The sequence below is a fragment of the Cricetulus griseus genome, chromosome 4, assembly GCF_003668045.3.
Source record: "Cricetulus griseus strain 17A/GY chromosome 4, alternate assembly CriGri-PICRH-1.0, whole genome shotgun sequence".
Taxonomy (NCBI): domain Eukaryota; kingdom Metazoa; phylum Chordata; class Mammalia; order Rodentia; family Cricetidae; genus Cricetulus; species Cricetulus griseus.
The window spans coordinates 194789137-194812915 of NC_048597.1; the positions used below are offsets into that span (position 1 = coordinate 194789137).

General features: G+C 34.9%; 1 non-coding gene across 47 annotated transcripts in view; it reads left to right on the plus strand.

Moving 5' to 3' along the window:
* The window catches only part of LOC103161076, a 389511-nt gene that overhangs the window by 175502 nt on the left and 190230 nt on the right, over window positions 1-23779 (plus strand). For 42 of the 47 annotated variants that reach the window (XR_004769670.1, XR_004769678.1, XR_004769682.1 and 39 more), the window contains 3 exons: window positions 8154-8272; window positions 15575-15650; window positions 22928-23042. This is a non-coding gene — a transcript (uncharacterized LOC103161076). Of the gene's footprint in view, window positions 1-4181; window positions 4300-8153; window positions 8273-15574; window positions 15651-20039; window positions 20120-22927; window positions 23043-23779 lie in introns of all 47 variants that reach the window. The other 5 variants (XR_004769677.1, XR_004769675.1, XR_004769665.1 and 2 more) reach the window with 4 other exon arrangements.

The window sequence follows — 23779 nt, forward strand, 5'->3', positions numbered from 1 at the left end:
ACATGTCTGCATATTAAGTAAGTTTGGCCTGGGATTAAATATATTCTCATCTCAGTTACTACATGACAGCACACCTTACTCCCATCCATCTAAGTAGTTAGATCCATCGATCTAGTCCATCGATGAAAGGTTTCCATCAATTCCCCTCCACAGCCTCTGGAAACTGCTACTGCACTCTCAGCTTCCATGGGGCCAGACTTGTTAGACTCTACAAATGAGCGAGGTCATGTGGTACTTGTTTTTCCATGCCTGGCTAATTTGGAACTGATGCATGAAGCAGGAATATGCCTTTCTTGGGTATATCATCAAAGGATATGATATCATGATGCCAGATACAATTATAACAGACAAAAAGTGGAAGCAACCTGTGTCTAATAACTGACAAGTGCATAAAAATTTGGTCTGTATGTGCAATGCAATACTGCTCAGCTACATACAAGAATGAGTTGCTGTCGTTTGCATGGAGATCAATATGGTAAATAAATACGTCAGACTTTTTTTGGTTATTGAGACAACTATTGAATTTAAAATTTTAATTTTTGTATGAGACAGGATAGAATACTTATTGAAAACTTATTCTGTTTTCCACCAGGAATAGTGATGTTTTTCAGTAAGTGTGTTTATTTAACTTTCATAAAATCGAGTGAGGCTGTGCCTCCTTTTTTCTGTCTCAGATGTGGGAATTTTACCTTTGTGAAGAAATCTGCAAAGTCTTATGTAGCATGGGCAAGGTGCATAAAATATCATTTTGCTTTTTATAGAGTGGAAATCAAACTTGATTCAACTTACTTTAAAAATGACATATGAAACACACAATTTCACCCAGTAGAGCACTTCCATGGAATAGTTTGATACATGTGCATATTCTATGTAATTTAACTCCAGTCAAACATGCTCTATCCCTACTTACCCACAAACTGGAAGCTTCCGGCAGCCTCTGCTGGTGCTTATTACACCACATGGTGAACAACTGGATGACTCCTCACCTACAGAAAATGCTTTATAACTGTCATTAGAGCTGAATGCAAGTGGGTTTATTAAAATCTTTGAGGATGTATAAAAGCAGAATTTGACGATTTAATGATCTGATGATGTCCATGCTTTATTATTTCACTGGCTCATGTAGAGACTACATTTCCAGGACTCTGCATTTTTTTTTTTAGCTGAATACCCTTTGCCTTAGGGTCTGCTGCACTCGGGACCATTTCACATTCCGTTCCTGTGACTGACTGACATGCATGACTATGACAAACACTTGGCAGCCTTGCTGGGCGAGGCCTGAGTGTGAGGACTCAGACTGTCATTAAACTGGGGCCTGGAGCCAAGGACTGAGTGCATGCTCCAAGCCCCACCAGCCTACTGGCCAAGGCACAAGTGCAAATTGTACTTGTGAATTTATCATAAATTATTATTTTTTTAATAGAGTGTTTTAAGCTTAACAAAGAAAGTGCTCTCCCCGTGGAATGGAATGACACTGCATTGCAGGCAGAATTTTACTTGATAAATAATGGGGGCAGGCTACTGAGAGTGATTACAAATTGTATCTCTCAGGGGTTTTTAGAAGAAGAGCCATTGTACAGGATGAGTCTGAGGTAGGGCTGTGTCTGTGAGTCTAAGAGGCAAGTGGTATTGTGAAAGGCACATTTCATAACAGAAAAAGAACAAATTTCATCTTTCATCTTTCCAGTAACTCTTTTCTTGTAATTTCAGCAACTTTATTGATGTTCATAGTTTCTTTTTGCCATGTTGATCAGAGAGTAGGCCTGCTTCTCTGTAGACTTGGATCACATACATATTAAGAAACCGAGTGTACAGTAGGATGAAAGAGCTGACTGCAGATTTGTTCATAGGAGGCTGACAACTATTTTGTCATTAAATTGCGGAAAGTGAATTCAATGAGTTAATATGTTTAGCATATTAAATATAAATGGTGGGGGAGTTAACAGACATTCAGAGTTTATGAAGTATAGAAACATGGGACCCATTTTGTACCATGTATGACAGATTGCATATTCTAGAAAACACATTTTGCTCACTAGGTTTTGAGTACGATTTTCACTTTTGAACACTCAGCATCTCTGTGTCTTACTGCAACTGTGGTTTCATCATGCTTTTATAGGGAATATGAAACCATGCACATTCATTAACCCGTCTGGGAAAGATCTATTTAAGCCAATGTGTGTCAGGGTAATGCTTAGTGCCGAGGACATGTGAACAAATGAACAGTAATACAAAATTCCTGCCCACACAAAAGCTTATATTTTAGGGCAGGAAGGCATATAATAAACAATTAAATAGTAAGAAAATATGTAGTATGGAGAATATGAGGGAACTGAATCTGGATTCACTTGAGTGATTTATTACAACCAGTGGAGGTCAGAAGGGGATGGCATGGCTTCTACAGCGGGGCTGTCAAAGTGATTAAAATAAAAGCTATCACTTGAGATATTTTGAGGGCATGTGTATCTTAAAATTTAGAAAGCAATAAAAACACAAAAACATATCTACTGTGCATTCTAAGTTTCTGCAGGACAGAGGCTTTTCTATATCTGTGGCTCTTTCTGCTTCCCAAGTAAAGACCACTGTGGGGACTGACAACTCCAAACCAGCTGACATAGGCTGGCTGTTCTGTATGCATTCTCTGTTCTGAAATTTTGTTCATAGCTGAAGATCCAGTTCTGTGGTAGATGGCCTGCCTAACATCCACAAGGTACAGTTTTAATTCCTAGCACTACAAAAATAAACAGGAGAAAAAGAACTCTATTCAGGAAGTCTGATTAGTCAGATAGCATGATATTGGAGTTGACCAGCTACTTTAAATGGCTAGTTAAATTAAGCTATGCTAAGCTGTCCATTATAACAAGAGATTCTTATTCTCACAGTACAGCAATAGAGTGCAATTGCTGAGTTATACGTACACAGAACTAGATAAGAGGTTAAAATGTGGTTTCCGTAAATACATATTTGTATTTTTATTTCCGAATTTTGATATACAACACCCTCAAAAACATCTAAATGGAATCATCATAAGATTTTTCTTTATTCAGGAAATCCATCCATGTACTTAGGCTGATTTTAATAAAATTAATTTTGTACAATTGATTTGATATTAAGATTCACAGTATTTTGGAATCAAATTAACTTTCCTCATTGCTATGAAGAGTAGACAACTGCACTTGTGATTTTAAGAGTGTAACTCAAAAATCACCATGAAATCAACAAATAGAACATAATTCTAAATACATCTATTAAAGGGCCATTTCTTTCATATTGATTATAATAATATGCAGATTAAACACAGATAATGGACAGTACATGAATGTGGTCTATGATCCTAACTTATAACTTCACTACATTTCTATTTGAATAAACCCATTTTAAGTTATTATGCATAGCTTTGATGACAAGTTATAAAATCCTTATTGCCTTTTGATTGGCTCTGGTAACTAGTCCAACTAACTTTAAAACACACATTTGAAAGCTTAAATTCCCTTTCAATGATGCTAAAATGCAAATTGTCACCATTATACAATAAATTTGCGCTTAAGTAGAATTTACTAGCTCATTTATTCTGAATCTACATAATTAAGCATCATTAATGAGAAAGCATATAGCCTATACAAGACTGCAAAATCAACTAAACTTCAAGACATTTATTTGCCATTGAATTCTTTGATTTGATTATGGTAAGTGAGCTATGGTCTGTCTTGGGTGGCTCCCTACAAAAAGAAGAAATGTAATTATCAAGAGAGAAGCAAATAAGTATGTGGCTTATGAAATCTCTCACCAGCCCCAAACCCACAGGGAAACTAAATGAAGAAGCCATTCTGACCACCATTCTAATTGTATAGGGTTATTCTCTATTCAATATGCCTAGTTTTATACTGATCACCCCTTCCAGTTTTATTTGGGGGCTCAATACATAGAAGGAGAAACTTGTTGGTTAGAAATATATAGTCATAGGGGGCTTCTTTGGTTTTTGTAAATTTCATTGTTCTCTAAGGTATGGTATTTTCAACACAGTGAGATTGACAAAGCTATGCACAGTCCAGGTGGCTCTCATGAAATAGAGAAAAATAGATTTTTGTGAATTTCATACCCTTCAAACTTGCTTTGTTGCTTTGGAGTCTGGTGAATTGAGATGATTATGTCAACCTACCTATAATCTATGCTTCTTTCAGAATCATTTCACTTTGGAGTTTCATTAAAAAGACAGAAGAATGTCTCTTCTCTCTTCTCTAATAGTTCTTCTCCTGTTTCCCAAGACCAATCAGAAGGGCAGGTTTTAAACAGAGACTGGTTAGTACCTTGGATAGTTCCTGAGTCTTCCATTTATTTAATAACTAATTTTCATTGCTTATTTGATATTACCTGGAAACAACTGCAATGGAATGGCACAGAGGCATACAGCCCAGCATGCTGATGGAGTGCTCTCCTTCATTCTTCTCCTCACTAACCTTCTGCCCTCAGCAGATACATGGTGTTTTGCCTACAAAAGTATGCAGCAGAGATTTAGTGACCCCAGGAGCTCTCTGAGTCTTGCAATAACTTATTTTGAACAGTTAATCAGGAGTTTAACCAACAGGGATTAAGAGTAGGAATTTAAAGCAATTTCACAGCATGGAGTATAATTGGTTTCTTTTATACTTTGCTCTGCTGCTCAACCAAGGATACTGTATAATCATGCATTTGCTGCAAAATCTATTATCCTTTACTTTGCATAACCTAGCAAGATCAAATATCAGGCAATAAATATATCACATTCTGATCTTCAGATTGTTGATTTAAAAATGAACTCCTCTCAATGTTACATTTTAGAACAATGAGAAAAAAATATGTCCCTTTGCCTTGTTTGTCATTCAGGGAAATGTCATCTTCTTTACTTCATGTTTACACAATAATTGTTCCACCTTATATACTTTTTGTTTCTCTTACTTGGTTCTGTCTAGATACAGAAACAAGGAGGAACTTACAGTAATGTCTAGACTCTAGGTCTTCACTTCATGAAGGTCACAGATGACCAGATGTGTGCTGTCCAGCAGAGGATTTCTTTCTTTCTATAATCCTACTGACTTTTTTTGCATCATTGTTTATCTTATTTTGGAAGGAATTCTACAAAACATTTCTGAAATTGGGGAAGAAAAATGAAAAAAAAAAACAGACCAAGAATCTCTTGAGACAGAATAATGTTAGGAGAAATAAATAAAGAAAAATCTCACATATTTTAAGTAGTCTAATATATCTACTTATTTTGGGGGTAACTACAATCAAGCAAGGATACTAATAAAACAAATCTGCCTTTCTTCACTTAATTCTTGAAATAGAACATAGATCCAACTGACTGATGTGCTAAAGGTACAAACTCTTTTAATCAAAACACATGACCCTGCATCGTTACACTTTCTAAGCTATTGCTCCTTTACAGTCTGCTTTATACATGATAGATTTAAACAATTAATAATGGAGTAGCATATAATACATTTAATTATGAGGCAAAAACATTAACCAACCAAGAGAACTATTCAAGTGTATGTTAATTAAATTATGACTCTAAAAATACTCAGTTTAATGTATTATGGCACATAGTAGGAACCCTTTGTGAGTTTTTTCTAATAAAGAGTGCCAACTGACATGAGAAAAGTGACACTGTAGTGTAATGTGAACTCTTCCCACCAGCCTGATCCCATATCCATGTCAACCCCAAATGAACATACAAGACTAATATTAATTGAACAGCTATTGGCCGTTGGCTATGGTTTCTTCTTGGCTAGCTCTGACTTAATTATTAACCCATTTCTATCAATCTAAGCATTTCCATGTGATCTTCTCTTACCAGAGAAAGGGTCTGGACCTGTTACTCCTATCCTGTTGTACATAATGACTGACTCAGCATGTCCACAGAAAAGAGAAGAGAGGGATTTCCTGTTTTTCCTGCTTACATTCTGATTCTGTCCAGCTAAGTCACTTCTTGTCTATCTGTACAGACCCCCCAGATCTCCATGGTTAACTAGTTGCAATTTCTGCCTTGCTACATCACTTCCTGGAATCACATGTTGACTCCTCTCTGCCTATACTTCCCAGAATCCTCCTTGTCTCCTGGTCCTACCTATCATCATGCCTGGCCAATCAGTGTTTTATTCATCAACCAAAAAGACAAACTTATACACAGTAGAACATTCCCCATCACTGTAGATTAAAAATACATTTGATATAACTGTGATATGTAATGTATAATCAATTATTATTCAAATAAATGTTCACTTCTAACACCATTATAGTACTATTAAATAAGGCAAATAAATACTTGTCTGGGTATTATGCCATAAATGTATTTTAGTATATGAATCGTAAAAAACATGAAGGTGTTCATATCTGTGACTAAATTATTAGCTATCTAACTTAAGGTATACAAATGAATGAAACACTATGATATGTTATCACACTTTCAAATTATAATTGAAAATGATAGGTACTGTATGTGAAAGAAACAACAATAGCCATTAGAAAACTAACACATTTATTTTACTCAGTAAATTAGACTCAGCATGAGCAAATCTTTGCAGTTCAAAATTTCTTGGAATTTTCTTACAACAAAATAATGTTTACAAGATTGAACCCCAAGTCATGTTCCACCAAAATTCAGAAATAAATATTGGTGTTCTGAATTAATGACTTTATCAAACATCAAAACCACTCAAACTTTTAGAAAAATCTATTATCATCCTTTTCTTTGAAAACCTGTTGTATTCTGGTTATGAAAAATTCCAAAGTATAAAAACAAAAAAATATAGTCAGAATTCCATTACCCAGAAAAAACATATAATTAATGGCATTTCATGAAAATCACTTCTGTATGCACATTTATTGTTCTCTGTGTGTAGACAATGTGTAAAGTAAGAACACTTTCAATAAAAGTTTCCCAGTATTAAATAAATAGTGGTTTAGTTGTAAACCAACAAAGGTACACAACTTCTTCTCCCCTTCGGCAAAGTATTGAAACTCCATGATAGAATCCAATGATGCATATTGGTTTGGAGTGTTATTTTCTCTATGCCCAATTTGGGTCCCATGGTGGCAAAATGGCTACATTAGATCCAGGCATCTACATTCTAAGCACAAAGAAAATGAAAGTGCAATCCTGCAATGGACTTGTATTTTGTCATTAAGAATACAAGTTTCCTGGGGAATTCTTATCTCTGGCACTTTTCAGTTTATAGCTCTGTAGCCACATCATTGCTTTTCTACATCTAGGGAGCCCCGGACCTAAGAAATGGAATTTACTAGTGAAGGTTGTTAGATACATTAAAATATCCATAGATATAAAGCACAATCATATTGAATCTTGAATATTTCCAATAAATATTTAAAATTTTGTTTTATAGGAAAAAGTAAATTTCAAGGAAATATTGAAATAGTAGGTTCTCACAAAATAGCTCTTATTTTGTAAAAATACCTGTGATATTAGAAAGATTAGGTATTTATAAAAATATCAAGATTAAATATGATTTATTTGTATGTATGGATGTAGTGATAGGCCCTGGCACTTTCTTGTGTGAACCAAATTTCTTCCTTACTTTGGTACATATATACCTAAGAGTAGAAATTTTGTTTATTATGAACAACCATATTTGGTGATTTACTGATTCACTCACAAAATCAATACATATTTATGACTACATTCCCTCAGTATTCTAATTTGTATTGACAGTTAAATTTGTCAAGATATATAGAATTTATATTGTTTTTATAGCTATGTTTTTATAGTTGTTCATTTGCACATTTAAATCTTTCTGTAATTTATTCAGTTCTTCTATGAGGCTTCCACTTTTGGTTTTTTCTCTTTAGTACTTAACTAAATTTTCAGACAAGATTTTGGAGAATAGTTGGAATAAAAATGGGTTAACATGTTATTAAGTGATAAACTTTTCAAGTCATCTAGTCTTTGTTTTATCTATTCATTATGCTTATGATTAATGCTATGGTGGTTAGTTATAAGATCATTAATCAAAATTTCCTTCATTCAGAATTTAGACATTTATTCTTGGGAAAACTTGTATTTCTCAAATGCTGCAAAACATGAAATCTTAGTTGCTTATGTTGTATTTACTTTCAGTGTTTTAATCTCATTCCATTTCCTCTTCACAAACCTGTAGGTATCAAGGAAGAGAAGGTGGAAAGATAGCAAGAGTCAGAGGGCATGGAGGACACCAGGAGAGCAAGACCTTCTTAATTAGCTGAGCAAGGCACATAGGAGCTCATGGAGACTGACCAGGTCCTCTGAGTATATATTATAGCTTTTAGCTTAGTAATTTTTATAGGACTCATGATTGTGAGAATGAATGGGTTGCTGAATCTTTTGCCTGCTCTCGGGTCTCTTTTCCTTCTGTTTGCTTACGGCATTCAACTTTGATATGATAGTTCTTGCTTTTTCTTATTATATTTTATTTTGTCATGTTTCTTTGTTATCTCTTAAATTCCTGTTCTTTTCTAATTTGATACAGGAAAGTAGAAGAACTGGAGGGCATGGGCGGTGGGGAGGACCTGGAAAAGTAAAGGGAGGGGATTCTATAATCAGGATGTATTGTATGAGAATAAATTTTAAAAAATAATCTACATCCAATTAAAAAGACAAAAAGACAAAAATATACTCTCTCATATTTCATCAGACAAATCTAAAGTGTAATACAAGTGACTTTTTATATCTAATGTAGTATTAATCTAAAATCGAATTAAAATAAAATTCATATATATGTAATATCATTTGGACTATGCAGGTTGTATTTAGAGATATGTATGTGCATATCTCTAAATATATACATGCAATAACAATATATACATGCAATAACAATTAATGAAACTAGGCAGTGAATTTGAAAGAGAGCAGTAAGGGGTATATGGCAGGGATATGAGAGAGGAAAACAAAGGAGAGAATGATGTAATTATATTATAATTTCAAAAAGTAAAAGAAAAAGAAACCCTACCCAGCATGTCTTTATGTATAGAATCTTTACCTTTGTATGTAACCTTCATCAATTTTGAATTTGAAAATGTTCATATTAACTCAATTGGTATATTTTGCAGACTTAAGTTGGTATGTTTTAAAGTTTTTGAAGGGAGCAGAAATAATGGAGAAGAACTCAGAAAACCTAAGCAGATTATCTTTCACAAGTGAGGGTTTATGATTTCAATTCATATTATTTGCCTGTGTTTCATTATGGGGGAAATTCAGGCTTTTAACTTTTATGGAACATTTGAAATTTTGTATGCTAGAGTTTTAAAAATTTCTAATTTTCTAGAAACTCTAATACAAGAGAAAATAATTCAGATAATTTGTAGGATATTGCAATGCTGCAGACCTACCACAGCCTGGGTTCAGGTCCTGAGACAGGGAAGGGGCATTGGTGGAGGAATTGTCCAACTACCAGATGAGTTTCACACATGTGGCTGGCCCTGAATATCTTGAGCTGACTTTATTTCTACTTCAAAAACAAGCATGTTTTCCCCACTCCCCATCCAGCATTAGCCTCTGGTAGAAACAAATATGTCAAATATGTTTTTCCCCGACCTTTACATTAAAACAACTTTTAAAGCAAAAGCAACTGTTCAGTATTTTGCTAGCTTGGCTAAATATTGAGTCAGGTACATCCTGTCTTTACCAAGCTAAAAGGTGATAAATGTAGGTACACATTCTCAAGAACTGCAATGCTATCAAAACTTAACAAAGCATATTTATAGAGACAGAGGTGATTTGTCATAAATTGCTTGCATGCAATTAGCTTGTATTTCTCTAAATTTTTCCTTATCCTACAAAAGGGTCCTGCATACTTTGCTGAGTGAGAGACTATCTCCATGGGTCTTGCCTCATGGAGAACTGTTGGAGAAGCACTCATATGCTGATCTGAAACTAGATTACACAGCTCCCCAAAATACAATATGTTGTATGCTTTCAATTTTTCCCTTTCCTTTTCTGAAACAATGACAGAAATTCAAACTATAAAGGGGAGAGACTTTGAAGTCAATTAACACACCCTCTCACACTTAGCCATAGCTAAAGAAGAAACACACACCAGTTACCTTCAAGGTCAAGATATTGGCTTAGGATTGAGCCTGGTGGCACAGGCTTATACTCTCTGCTACTGAAGAAAGAGGATTGAAAGTTCAAGGCCTGACGAAGCAATTCAGTGAGTCCATGTCTCAAAGTAAACAATGACTGGGCTTATTACTCAGTGTTCCAGTACTTTCTAAACATGGGTGAGATCATAGGGTCTGTCTCCAGGATTGCAAAAAAGAAGAAACAGATAACATATGTCTATTTCTCTTCATATTTCAGTTGTGGGTTAAAAGACCATGGACAGATGGCAAATGCAGACTCTACTTTGGGTTCAGGTCTCCATGAACAACTGGAGGAACCCAGACACTGACCAATGTGTATCTTTGCAAGAAAGGTGTAAGAAAGTAAGGGCGGGGTTGACCAAGAAGAAGTGAGGCCAGAGTCTGAAGGCTGTCTCCTGTCACTCTCCCACCTGATATTAGTCTGTGTCAAGTGGATACTGGAGATATTTTATTCAGTTTTGCATTGCAATTGATTTTTCTCTGTTTGAAAGTAGATCTTACCATTTTAAACAAGAAAATTTGAATTGGGTGTGTTCTTTTAGTACAAGGCCATTGTAATAGTGGTTTTCTGCACCTTCCATGTCCACCTTTCATGAATGTTGTCTGAAAAGGATGGAAGATTGGCACAATCTTACTAGGAGACAATTGGGTAGTATGGTTTATTAGATTACTATGTCTAAACATAAAGAATACTCCACACGAATCATAATAGAAAATTCTTATTCTTTGATATTTTGCCTAAAGCAATAGTGATTGATTGTCTTCATAATATTGTTGACATAGAAAATCTTGGAAAACATGAGTAATAGATATTCTAGATTATTGTGTACCCTTTGAATAATCATCATGTAAAATGTAACACTGACAGAATACATTACTGAAACATTTTACAATGTTAGTTTTATGCTATACAATTATACTTAAAGAATATATACACATGGTGTGCTTAAATGGATATTAAAAGGATTATGTGTCATATTGGTAAGGCTTCCTACCTCTTCTTTAAGGATACTTCAAACTAGGTATCAAGAAAGAAAGAAAGTGCCATAAGTGAACACAGTAGAAAACTTATATAGAAAAGCATGTGATTATTAAAGCCCATGGTAATTTCATTCATGGTTTAAACTGTGATGCCTTGGTAAACACAAAAAGATGACTGTAGGTCCTTATGGAATCATGGTTCACTTTAGTGTTAACAGTTCTGTTATGATTTCAATGGATAATGTTAGCTTTTAGGGCTCAATTGAGCTAGATAATTAGTATGACACCCACCCATACTCTGTAAAACAGGTCACATTCTGTCTTGGAGTCTTTTTGCTGATGCTTATGATTTATTGAACCCAATACATTTAGGGCATTGAGTAAGGAATTGATTGTTTTGGCATTACTGTAGTGGCCCTTGCTTCCCAGTTACTTACCATATTCCAGCCCTAGAATCCAAAACTGGGGAACCACATCTGCCTCTAACCTAGCTACTTCAGTTCCTGTGCCAAATCTAGTCCCACACATGGACAAGAAGAAATCCCATCTGAATTCTCAACTAGTGGCAAATGCTTTTGATGGAAGCCAGAGCAGATGAGGACAGCAAATACGTTATGAGTAAAGTTTCTTAATGTCCTACAGGTCTGGCAGGGTTTCACCTCTAGGCACCCCTGGAGAGTGCTTAGGAGCATAAAGTAGGATCTTACGCAATGGACTAAGATGTATTAGTCATATTTACTTACCTTATAAAACCAAAATTATATCCCTCAATTGTTTTCAAGACAGCTGCTGCTAGTGTATCTATCCCTCTGGGTACTCTCAGACTTGGGTTATATTTTCTCAACTGGTTGGAACAGTTTAGACCCTGGCTACCACATTGCTATACTACAGCAAACAAATTATTCAAAGCTTATTATTACTATGATTCACCACAGAGGGAACTTCAGATTTAGGAAATTCCCAATGTTGTAGGGAATGGAAAACTTTGGAACTGTATCATAACAAATTTTACCAAGAAGCCAAGAGTTTAGATAGAGAGTTGGTTTTGAAACATTGGTGGGAAAACTGCTTCTTAGAATAGTATGTACTGGATTGGAATGGAGAATACAGAAAGGCAGACATCTTTGATCTAAATAGAGAATTTAGATCAAATGACACCAGTACAGAAATAACACTTTTACATTTAATGCATATGCTACAGACACATTATATTTATAAAGATCATATGACACAGAGTGTAGTCCTTTCCACTTTAATTTTTGCTATCATTATGCATTTATTTCTTTTTAAAGCTAGATTTGTTAGTTAGGCAAAGGGTTATTAAACTTCTTGTCTGAAAAGGCCAGGTGGTAAATGTTTTGGGTATTTTGGATCATGAGGACTCTGTTGCAACTACTTGGTGTGGCTGTTGTAGCCCAAAGCAACCAAAGACAATATGGACAAATGGATCTTGCTCTCTGAATTTACATTTCCCAAATCTGTAGGGCAACAGATATTGCATGTAGGCCATTCAAAAGTACCAGTGATCGATAGTTTACAATATTAATCTCTGTTATATCTTTAGTACCACTCTAAACACTTAGAATTATGCATTGTATTATGTTACATCTTAGAGTTTAAAACCTCAACATACTAAAAATCCTGAGATGTTTTTTGAGGTGACATAAAATTCAACTCTCTTATCTACAAAGATGACACCAGCTAACAATCTAAGCAACAGAGGAGAGGCTACCTTAAATGCCCTTCCCTGATAATGAGATTGATGACTGACTTACATGCCATCCTATAGCCTTCATCCAGCAGCTGGTGGAAGTAGAAGCAGACACCCACAGCTAATCACCGAACTGAACTGGAACCCAGATAGAGAAGGACAAGTGAAGAGCACAGGGGTCCTGACCAGGCTGGTGAAACCCACTGAAACAGCTGACCTAAATATAGGGGAACTCTTGCTCCCCAGACTGATAGCTGGAATACCAGCATGGGACTGATCCAGACCCCAGGAACATAGGTTTTTGTGAGGAAACCACTGAAATCTACAGGACCTCCTGTAGAAGTTCAGTACTTATCCCTAGCATAGGTGTGGACTTTGGGAGCCCATTCCATATAGAGGAATACTCCCTGAGCCAAGACACACGGGGGGGTGGGCCTAGGCCCTATCCCAAAGGATACAATAGACTCTGATGACACCCTATGGAAGGCCTCACCATCCAGGAGGAGCAGAAAGGATATGTGGTAGATAGGGTTTTAGTTGGGGTGGTGGTGGTAGGGGAGGACGGATGGGAGAAGGGAACAGGGACTGTCACGTAAATCAATCCTGCTTCTAATTGAAATAAAAAAGTTGAAAAAAATATACACAGGAAAATAAAAATAATTCAACTCTCTTCTTGCTTAGTCTATGAGTAATTTGAGAGCCACTGGATGCATTCATGTGTTTCTATTCTAGAAAAAGAATCCATAACCTTCTTTGTCTAGGAAGTACTTGAGCATCTATCTTTATGGGACAGTGTCAAATCTGGGTTTCATAAAGGAAGCTTCTCTTCAGATATCGGTTGAACATAATCACACCATCTCCTAAATTACTGTTAAAATCTAAGGACCTTATTCATAACGATAAAAATTCTTGGACATTGTGAAATTAGGGATCTTTATAGGCTAACAGGGATTCTAAGAGATAGTGACAGCTTGGGCCACCCTCCAAAGGTCTGTTCTTAAAACTCTTGTGGTCAGGATGCTACTTTTCAGAATAGATCAGTCCATTTACTTTGAAGATCATTGATTTTCACTGGCCTACTCTGGCATTCATGTTTATTATGTATTTGAATCTCTTTTATAACAGAAAGTTTTTGTAGCCAAACACTATACTGATAATTGGCTCTATAATTTGTCAATTAATACCAGTATATGGAAATGTCATAGAATCTGAGTGAAAAAGGATTTATAATTTTATATATTTATAAAAATGTATTTATAAAATATGTGTATATTTTTTTACTCCATGTAATATTGTGGGAATTGCCAAATTTATAATAATTTTTTACTCTGGTGGATATTTCACAGTATGTAAATAATTATCAAAATAAAGAAAGTTATTACTTGCTTAATTTTATAATAAAATATTTAAAATAAATTTTACTGAAAGACACAAGGAAGGTCGTTTTCCTGTTAACCTTTCAGAATTTTGACTAAAAGAAAAATGGACATAATTGTAAATCTGACCTTCATAAATGACTTTAAAATCTGTGAATTATAATTCACTGTATATGTTTATAATGGAAACTTGGAAAATGTAGCATGACGAATATACAGAAGTGGTGAGTGTGATTATACTCTATGCAGTATTCTGTGTCTCAGAATACTGTATCATCTGATTTATACTCTGTTCATATCCATTGGCAGCAGAATGAGTGTTTGGTTGCTTATTATCAATAATATAGAGAAATGCTTTATTAGTGGATTGTATAAAGATACTAATCAAAGTGTGTCTATATTTTAAAAACCCATTATATTGATGATTTTAAAATTGATGCCAGTGATTAAAATAATTAACCTTCCAAATCCCTCTATTTTGTCAAATTTCCTGAAACCTGACAAACTTTGGTGTATGACTTACATCCAAAATATAACATAATGTAAATGCATTTTAACATTATATTAAGCATTTTCTCTTATCTTACAAACAACAACTACATTTTTAATTTTCTGATAGGGTTAGAAAATTATAAAATGTTTACTTTCTGTGTCCTTAAAGAAGTAGTTTATTAACCCTGATTTTATGTTATTTCTGTCATTTGCGTTTCCTTTTGACGCATGATATGTGTTATATATACCTGAAGTATATATCCATACATGTGTGTATACATGTATATATAAAGTTCATGTACATAACTATATGAAACACAAATGATAGTTATGTTTGAAGTGCATGATTATCATTAATGCTTTGACTGCAGTATAAATCGCATAAAAATGGCACAGAAGGCTTCCAGCATTAAAGGAATTCACTGCTTGCTGTGTTCCTTACTGAGTTCCAATGATCAAGAACTGCTACCTTCTGTCATTGGTACTATGCCCAGTCTGACAGGGGAGCACATTTTCATGTTAAAATGTTTATAAAAATGACAGATGCTGATTGTAAACACATGAAGTGAAGTTTAATTACTTCATCAGTCTGAAAGCCTGTGTGGACTCAAAACAGCAGAATTAACCTTGAGGAATGAAAAATAAACTCAAATTTTGCCTCTTGATGATTGGGTGGCCTACCATATCTATGAAAAACATTATTCATGCAACAGCAAATGTAAATAAATATAAAGTACACAGTTTGAAGCATGCAAAGAAAGATGGCAAAGGATGTTCTTATGTTGCTAGAGAAACAAAGTTAAGTGCACCCTTGTTGTCAGGAAAAGCTGAATACATGTCTAATACGAATCCATGAAGCCAGTGTGTGGCATCACTTAGGCTTTTGGTCTGTTTTTCACAGAAGGAAGAGAACCTTGGAAGACTACAATGAAGAATTATGCATTGTCTGACAAAGGTGTTTTAAGAAAAAATTTCAGGTAGGTATTTGGAAGTTGCTTCAATTATTCCAATTCGAAGAAAGGCCTCCAATAATAATTCACATTCTGAAATATGATTTAAAAAGGACTTTAATGAATTTCCACAAAAATCCTTTATCTTGTTCCCAAGATATTTATGAACCCATTTCTTCATTGAAACAGTACAAGTTATCAGCAAGAGGAATAATTTGTCCTTAATTGGTTAAGAACAGGAGTAGAGGCAAATTAACAGAAATCTGAGTATATAGTGTGGAGAATAACCATGTGTGCAGAAGATGCATATTCATAGCATAGTTTATATGAGAAACATAAGATGTTACTGTTCATTGCTGTGGCAGTCAGTAATTGTTTGACTGTGTCCTTTAAAAGTGTTGATCCTTAATGGTCACTGTGAATATTAACATACATGGTCTTTATGAGAGGCAGAGCAATTAAAACCATCTAGGTCAGTGGACTGAAAGCCCTTCTAACAGATGCATCATGGATATTTGGGATTTTGTCTGGACTTTCTGTCTTTCACTTACTATCTCTGCCCCCAAAGTCTTTTCCTTTCCCTCCTGTATTGCCTGGTGCCTGTGGAAGGCTTTGGATCCCTTGGAACTGGTGTTACAGCTGGTTAACCATCCACTATGTGGATGTCACATCTTAAGATGTGTGGGAACACATTCTTGTTCTCTATAACCAAGTACTCAGAAACACTAAGCAGTCTCTCCAGCCCCCATCCTCAGGTATTTTATTGTAGCCAAAACTAAGACATGGGGCATATGTAGGTAGAGTTTCCTTATTTTGTAAAAAAAAAAAAAAGGCAATAAAAATATCCAGTACTTTTTTATGATGAAATTTTACTTTTTATCTATAAGAATCTTCTGAATATATGTATATTATGGTACATATATTTATGATATAGTTATCAAAGTTAAATCAAAACAACTCTTTAAAGCCTATGGCTTTTTATTGTAATTTAATGCTAAGATTTATTACTGAAAATATCATTTTATAAAATGATATCCTTAAAAATATAGGTATCAAATATGCCAGGTTTGCCTTCCCTATATGCATATACAAAACCACTATTCAATGAAACCCCAGTCACCCATTTTTCAGTTTGCATTGCTGCTTCCTTGGTTATGCCACAATTAATAACTTATTGTAGTTCCTTATTGTTTTATCTTTTCAATGTAGTTTCTTATCTTTTCTCTTTATTATTTTGATGTAGGAACACTAAAAATTTCTGAGAAAACCTAGTAACCAATTTGCTTGTCTAATTCACCAGAACTTAGAATTCCAAAAATAGAATAGATTGCAGAGAACTGGAAGATGTGTTGTCTTGTGATGAGCTAGGAACGCTGTTTTCATGGGGCTCTGCCCTTCTCTTCTTCATGCACCCCGGGATAGGTGCTGGTGGTTGAGTTTGGAAGCATAAACCTTTTCACTAGACTTTGACTCAGAAAACTCATTGAGCCCTTCATGATCTTCGAAACTCTGCCTTGTTATGGTTAGTAATGCCGGTTCAAATGGACTTGACTTCTGACATTTAGTGTTAGGAGCTACATTTGTCCTTGGGAATAGCAGCCACTCTCTAATACACACTTCATGCCAGTGCTGCATTAACTCCCATGTGCATTTCTGTGTTGTTTTGTTTCCTAATTGTTCATAATGTGAATAATAGTGCGACGTACTGGTTCTCCTTGAAGCCCTACCAAGCAGTACTGATAATGTTCGTTTTGTGTCCAAAGGAATAGGGCTAAAACAAATAATTCCAGAAGGAGTGATACAAAACTTGCTGTTAATTATTTAAAATACTGTGATATCATATTTCTTTGCTTGATGATGGTAAAGATTTCTGAGTAGTGGTTAACTCAGACTATGAATCTTGCCAAATCAGAATGACACCCCTACAGTAGAATTACAGAAAATAGATGAAATTATATTCAAGAGATAGTGATTAAATGTTTCCCTTTTGGTAGTATCATGGTTTTAAAGACATACCTTTTCATATAAGTGAGTGGGTTTAGAGAAAGCAGCATATATTACTGAAGTGTAATGCACTATAGACTAGATTAATTGTAAATTAGCAGTTCCCATAATAGAAACTCTGTCTTCATGTGAAAGTGAATTTTTCAAAAACTTTATTGATGCTTACAAAAGATAATTTAAAAGGAAAATACCATTACTTTAGGAGCACATTGCTAATTACAGAATTTATGATATCATGCTGCATTAAACATGTCTAAGATTTATATATGCTATACACAGTGGTTAAAATAGAGGTGAGGCTTTTCCAGGCATAATTCAATAATGAGAAAAGCCCATGCTGTGTCCTGTTATAGAACAGAAAATGTCCTGCTGGTGTCTTTGCCAGAGATGAATGCAGCATGCTGCATCCCAGTGTGGCATTTCTTCGGGTTTAGTAGGCAGGTAAGGAATGGTGGCTAGTGCACAGTTTGGTGTTTGCTCAGGTTCCTTTTCAATTTCTTCCCACATGGCTTTGCCTGCAACAAGACACCCTCTTATATTCAGTGCACAAACTTCAGAAACCTTTCATGCCAGAACTCTCACATCCTTCCCTTCTAGTTTTCTCATCACATCAAGGGTCCTATACCAACCTAGAATTGCAATCACTATTGACTTTGGTTGTGTATTCTACTTGCAAAATTACACAAGAGGGCAATTATACCACATTCATTTTTACACATTTCATATTACTTAGCAGCTGCAATCAGCCCAAAATTATTGAGTTCATTTTGCTATTAATGCCTAACAACTGGATTTAAATTTCTTGAAACTGGCATTCTTTGGCAGCTCTTTGTTTGGAAGTATTAACTATATATATATATATATATATATATATATATATATATATATATATAATTAAAGGAAAAATTTAGAACTTTTTTAATAAGTACAAATTATATGTAGGTGATGAGAAAAGTCTCTCTTTGCTTTTTATTTGGTATGTTAATTAGTGGTGACTTATATATGATAGTTCTTCCAAGGTTAATTTATAATTTAATCCAATACAAGTGAGTTACTTGATGAAATTAAACAAATTTATACTAAATATGTACAAATAAAACAAACTGATAGCCATGGAAGCAGCCAAAGAAATCAGTTTGGGAGAACCTATGGTTTCAGACTGTAAAATGGATCATAAAGTTTTCAAAAATGAACAGCAAGGTTCTGGGATATTAACATACAAACATTTCAGAAACTGAAATTGAAATCCCATACAACATAGATCTGGAAACAGAAAATCTTCCATTGAGTGTGCTGGACACCTGGCTATCTATTCATAGGCAGATAAAATTAGAGATACTTCTCATATCACATTCAAAAATATAAATCATGTACAAGAATAAGTCATGCAAATATGAGATAGAAACACAGAGGAATTTCTCTATTCACTATACAAAGACTTTCTATATGTGACTCAAAATATTAAATTCATTATTAAAAGACTGACAAATTTGACTATATAAAACATACTCATAAAGGAATCAAAAGATATGACAAATTAGAAGAAAATCTAATTATAAAAACAAACAAAAAAACATTTGATGAGGACTAGCAAGATAGGTAAGTGAGTAAAGTGTTTCTGTCTAGCTAATGATCTGAATTCATTCTCTGGAATCCACTTGGTGGATAGGGATAATTAATTTCTAAAGATTGTCCTCTGATCTCTGGTATGAATTGTGGCATATAAATGTGTTTACACATCAACCTCCCAATAAATGTTTATAAAGTGATTGGTTGAATTCAGATTGAAAGACTTTCTTCAAAATAATTATTTACTATTCATTCAATGTGTTGAGGTCCTTAAAAAGCAAAGAAGAATTCAGAAACAGATTGGAGAAATAAATAAAGACCTATGGTTTAGCATTTATTGTTTTATTAGTTTTTGATATTCTGGTTTGACAATTTTATAATGTGTTCACACATTATTAATATTGAGAAAGCCAGATAAAAGATGTATTTGAAATTTCTTTTTTTTTTTTAGTTTTCTGAGCATCTAGAATTTCTTAAGAGTTTATTAAAGGAATTATAAAGGCTTATGTAAACAAAAAATGAGTGTGGAGTCTGGATAAGGAGTTAGGAAATAGGAATGATCATGTTTCAATGTATACTTATATGAAAATTTCAAGAATAGACTAGAATTTTGAATTACCAAAAATATACAAAGCTTATGTGTATTATTGTAGTTGTATTCTAAAATAAATTATTGTGTAGCCCAACCAGCTTGTAGGATGAACCAAGAAAGATTAAATACTGGTGTCTTACATATATATATGTACACACACACACACACACACACACACACACACACACACACACACACATCTCTGTATTAAAAGGGTAAATACCAGCTTTACATAGTCATTACTTCTGCAGGCATGGAAAAGAAGTAGGAGTTAAAGGGCACCCAGAAAATTCCCATTCAGTGCAATGTCTAATTACCTAAGGCACACTGGGTAAGTATGCCAAGATTTGGGATTTTATGAATTTGGGCATGGGTACATATGCTAGGTCTTTTATCCTTGATTACTCTGTATAAAATATATTAAAATAAAAATGTCATGAATTGAATAGGCTCTTTTCAATGAGGAAATGAAAACTCTGTCTAACCCTATTCCTATTGGTACTATAATAGAAAGTCTAAACTACTAATATTGATATAATTTTATATTTTTTCTTTGAATTTTATACTAAGCAAATTGTTTTATTTAAAATATTCATATGTAAAGGCAGACATAAAATGCTTCAGTCTATATCAGTTATTTGGTGAGGTCATACACTTTTTGTGTTTGGTAAAGCTTACCTAGTATTTTTTTTATAAAGTTGAACTAACATGTAAAGTTGGAGGTATTTGGAAATTCAGATTTTATTTTTGCTTCCTGTGAAAAGAAAACAAAGAGGCTTGTAGGGGGTGTTGTAGCCATGCCTACTTAGGGGCTGGCTACATGTGTGCCCTATCTGTAATGGCTCTGTACTGAGAGCAAGAGCTGAGCAGGCAGGATGCCTAGTCTCTGTGGCCTCTACCATTATTTCCAACTACATTTTGTACCTTCCTTGGTCAATTATTAGCTTGATTTTTACCTACTTGACCTTGTGACTTAGAAGTTTAACATGTCTTCACTAAGGATGAAACATTTACTCTTCTTCCTTTGGAAAATCTGTCTCTGTCTCTGTCTCTGTCTCTGTCTCTGTCTCTGTCTCTGTCTCTCTCTCTCTCTCTCTCTCTCTCTCTGTGTGTGTGTGTGTGTGTGTGTGTGTGTGTGTGTGTGTGTGTGTGTGTGTGTGCACATACATGTGTAGGGAGAAACCCTGATTATAGGTATCACTGACCACGACCACTTGGGCATGGTCAGTTATGTAACAATGGTTTAAGAAGGAGAGAGGCAAGCATGCTCTCTCTCTCACTTCCCAGTTGACTGGGAAGCATTTCTGGGTCCTTCCTGCTCAGGTGCAAACCTGGTCACTGGTTTCATTGTGTGAGTATTTTCCCCCAATAAACTACCGGTTATCAACCTATCTCTGACTCCACTTTGTAATCATCAATATACATGGGTGCATGTGTAAGTAGTTTTTAGAACAATATAATCTGAAGCTTCTTCAAGTTAATTTTTGTAAGTATTCTTAGCGCATATATTACTATTATCTGAAAATAGAGTAGTTTCAGAAAACCATGGTGTTGTAAGGCCAATTTGTTCTTATTTTCAGTGTGTGTGTGTGTGTGTGTGTGTGTGTGTGTGTGTGTGTGTGTGTGTGTTTGCTTGTGTGTGTGCAGGTGCCCTTAGAGTCAAGAAGAGGCCATTGGAGCTAGAGTTACCTAATGTTGGTGCTGATAACTAAATTCAGGCCCTCTGAAAGTACAGCTAGTGCCTTCAGTCACTAACACCATCTCTCTAGACCCTATAAGTCTAAGTAAGCAACACTTTTCAAGGAATGCTGAGATTGGGAGAAATAGTCTTCTGTAAGGAACAACATACCGATTGGTAATCCAAAACCTGAAAGAATAAACAAAAGTAACACAGACTGACCACGTTATATTTATCTATTTAAGAATGTATATATAATATTCATTTTACACACACACACACACACACACACACACACACACACACACACACACACACACACATTCACATGTATGTACCAATAATTAAGTAGAAAAGAGGTCATGGATTTGTAAGACAGCTGGAGGCTATACAGGAAGTCTTGGAGAGAGAAAATGGAAGGAAGAAATAATGTAATTACATAATAATCTCAAAAGATAAATGAAATTATTTAAAAAACAGCTGAAATATCAAAAAATACATGAAAACATTATATGCAAATAAACAAAGTCAACTGCATGCCTCTTATTATGTATAGGTGTAGGATTATCTAATTAACTCAAACTATAGATCATGCTTTCTTCATTCATCATCTATCTTTCCTCTTCCTTTTTTCTATTAGCATATTTGACACAGTATTACATACACATAACTGAACTCTAATGAAAACTAGTCTGTAGCTTATTAATTCAATAATATACTATTCTTTTAGCCATATTTTGTCAAAGGAGCATTTGAGGTAGGTTAGGTTTAATTCTGATGTCATTACTGATCCACAGTATGAGGAATACATTACATGCTTGACATGCTGTTATTTCTTGGAGTGACAATAAATTCAAAAACAGCCTCAGATTTTGATTTATTTGCTCCTTTCTCTTTTTTTGTAATTTCCTTTTTTGTTCTCTTCCCTCCCCACCCCCAGCTTTATTTTATTACCCTAAGTAATAAAACTGTGGTCACATGGAGTGGCAGTTACAAGAATTCAGGTCTTAATGTGCCAATAACCTCTGGTGACCTGCTGAGACCAGAGATCCTGAGACCAGCCTCAGCAGATGAGAAGGCACCCCTGGGAGCAGGCAGCTCCTGGTATTCCAGCTCTGCTTCTGATATTTGCATTTCTGACAATCCCACAGTCTTTTTTTTTTTTTCCTTCTTCCAAGTCGCATATGTTAAGTATTAGTCTTCTGGTATAAAGGACAACTATTTTCTACACTCTGGTCTTGTTTCTAAGGAGCTGTGTGGCACATACAATGATTGGCACTTACAGGAACCAAGGTCTTGACATGCCAATAGTCTTTTGTGGACCTTGTCCCTGAGGCACCGCAAAACTGCTCCCAACCTGACCTGGACTTCAGACTACAGCTAAATAATCAATTCCTTGTTTCTTATTTGTACTTTGTGATTATCCTTTTTTGTTGTTGTTTGTTTTGCTTTGATTGACAGGAACCACATGTGTTTTCTGGTTTGGTTTTCTTAACACTCCCTTATGTGAAGCTTGGATGAGTGCAGCTGGCTCAGAGCCTGCCAGCTATGTGGGTGACTCCAGCACTGAAGTTTTGTGAGTATCTGTTGAACTAAAATACAGAATATTTGCTATTTGAACTCTTAGGTATTATGAACAGATTTTGATCAGTTTACTGAGGTTCAGTATATGTGCCTTAGAAATATTCTAATAGAGTCCCAACTCTGCCTTCATGATAAGGAGAATGAGGTGAAGTGTGTTTGGATAATTTTCCCTGTTGGGTGAAACAAACTTATTAGTAGTAATAGCAATGGAAAAGTTTTTGAAGAAAAATGCAAAAATAAATATAAGCAACTTATTCCCACACCCATCTCAACGTCAATGAGACGAAACCACGTTTGTTCCAAATGGTTGAAAATGAGCAAGTTTTAGGTCAGAGGAGCCTGCCCTTTTGACATAACGGTGAGTTGTTAGGCTGTATTCGTATCGATCCTGGTACACAGGCAGCTCACATGTCACAAGTTGGACAGGCCTGTACATAATCGCCTAAGGAGGAAGGTCACTTTTGGGGCCATTCCTCAGTTTTCAAGTACTGATGAGATGAGGATCTAGCTTGACAATAGGCAAATCATTTTGCATGATGTCACTTGATTACTTTTTTTTTCAGAATAGTGAATCATATTTATCATTTCCATATCTATCTATCTATCTATCTATCTATCTATCTATCTATCTATCTATCTATCTATCTATCTATCTATCATATCTATCTTCTATTTATTACCATTTGTGTATGTATCAATCTAAAAGGATTTAGTATGGGAGCTGAATCC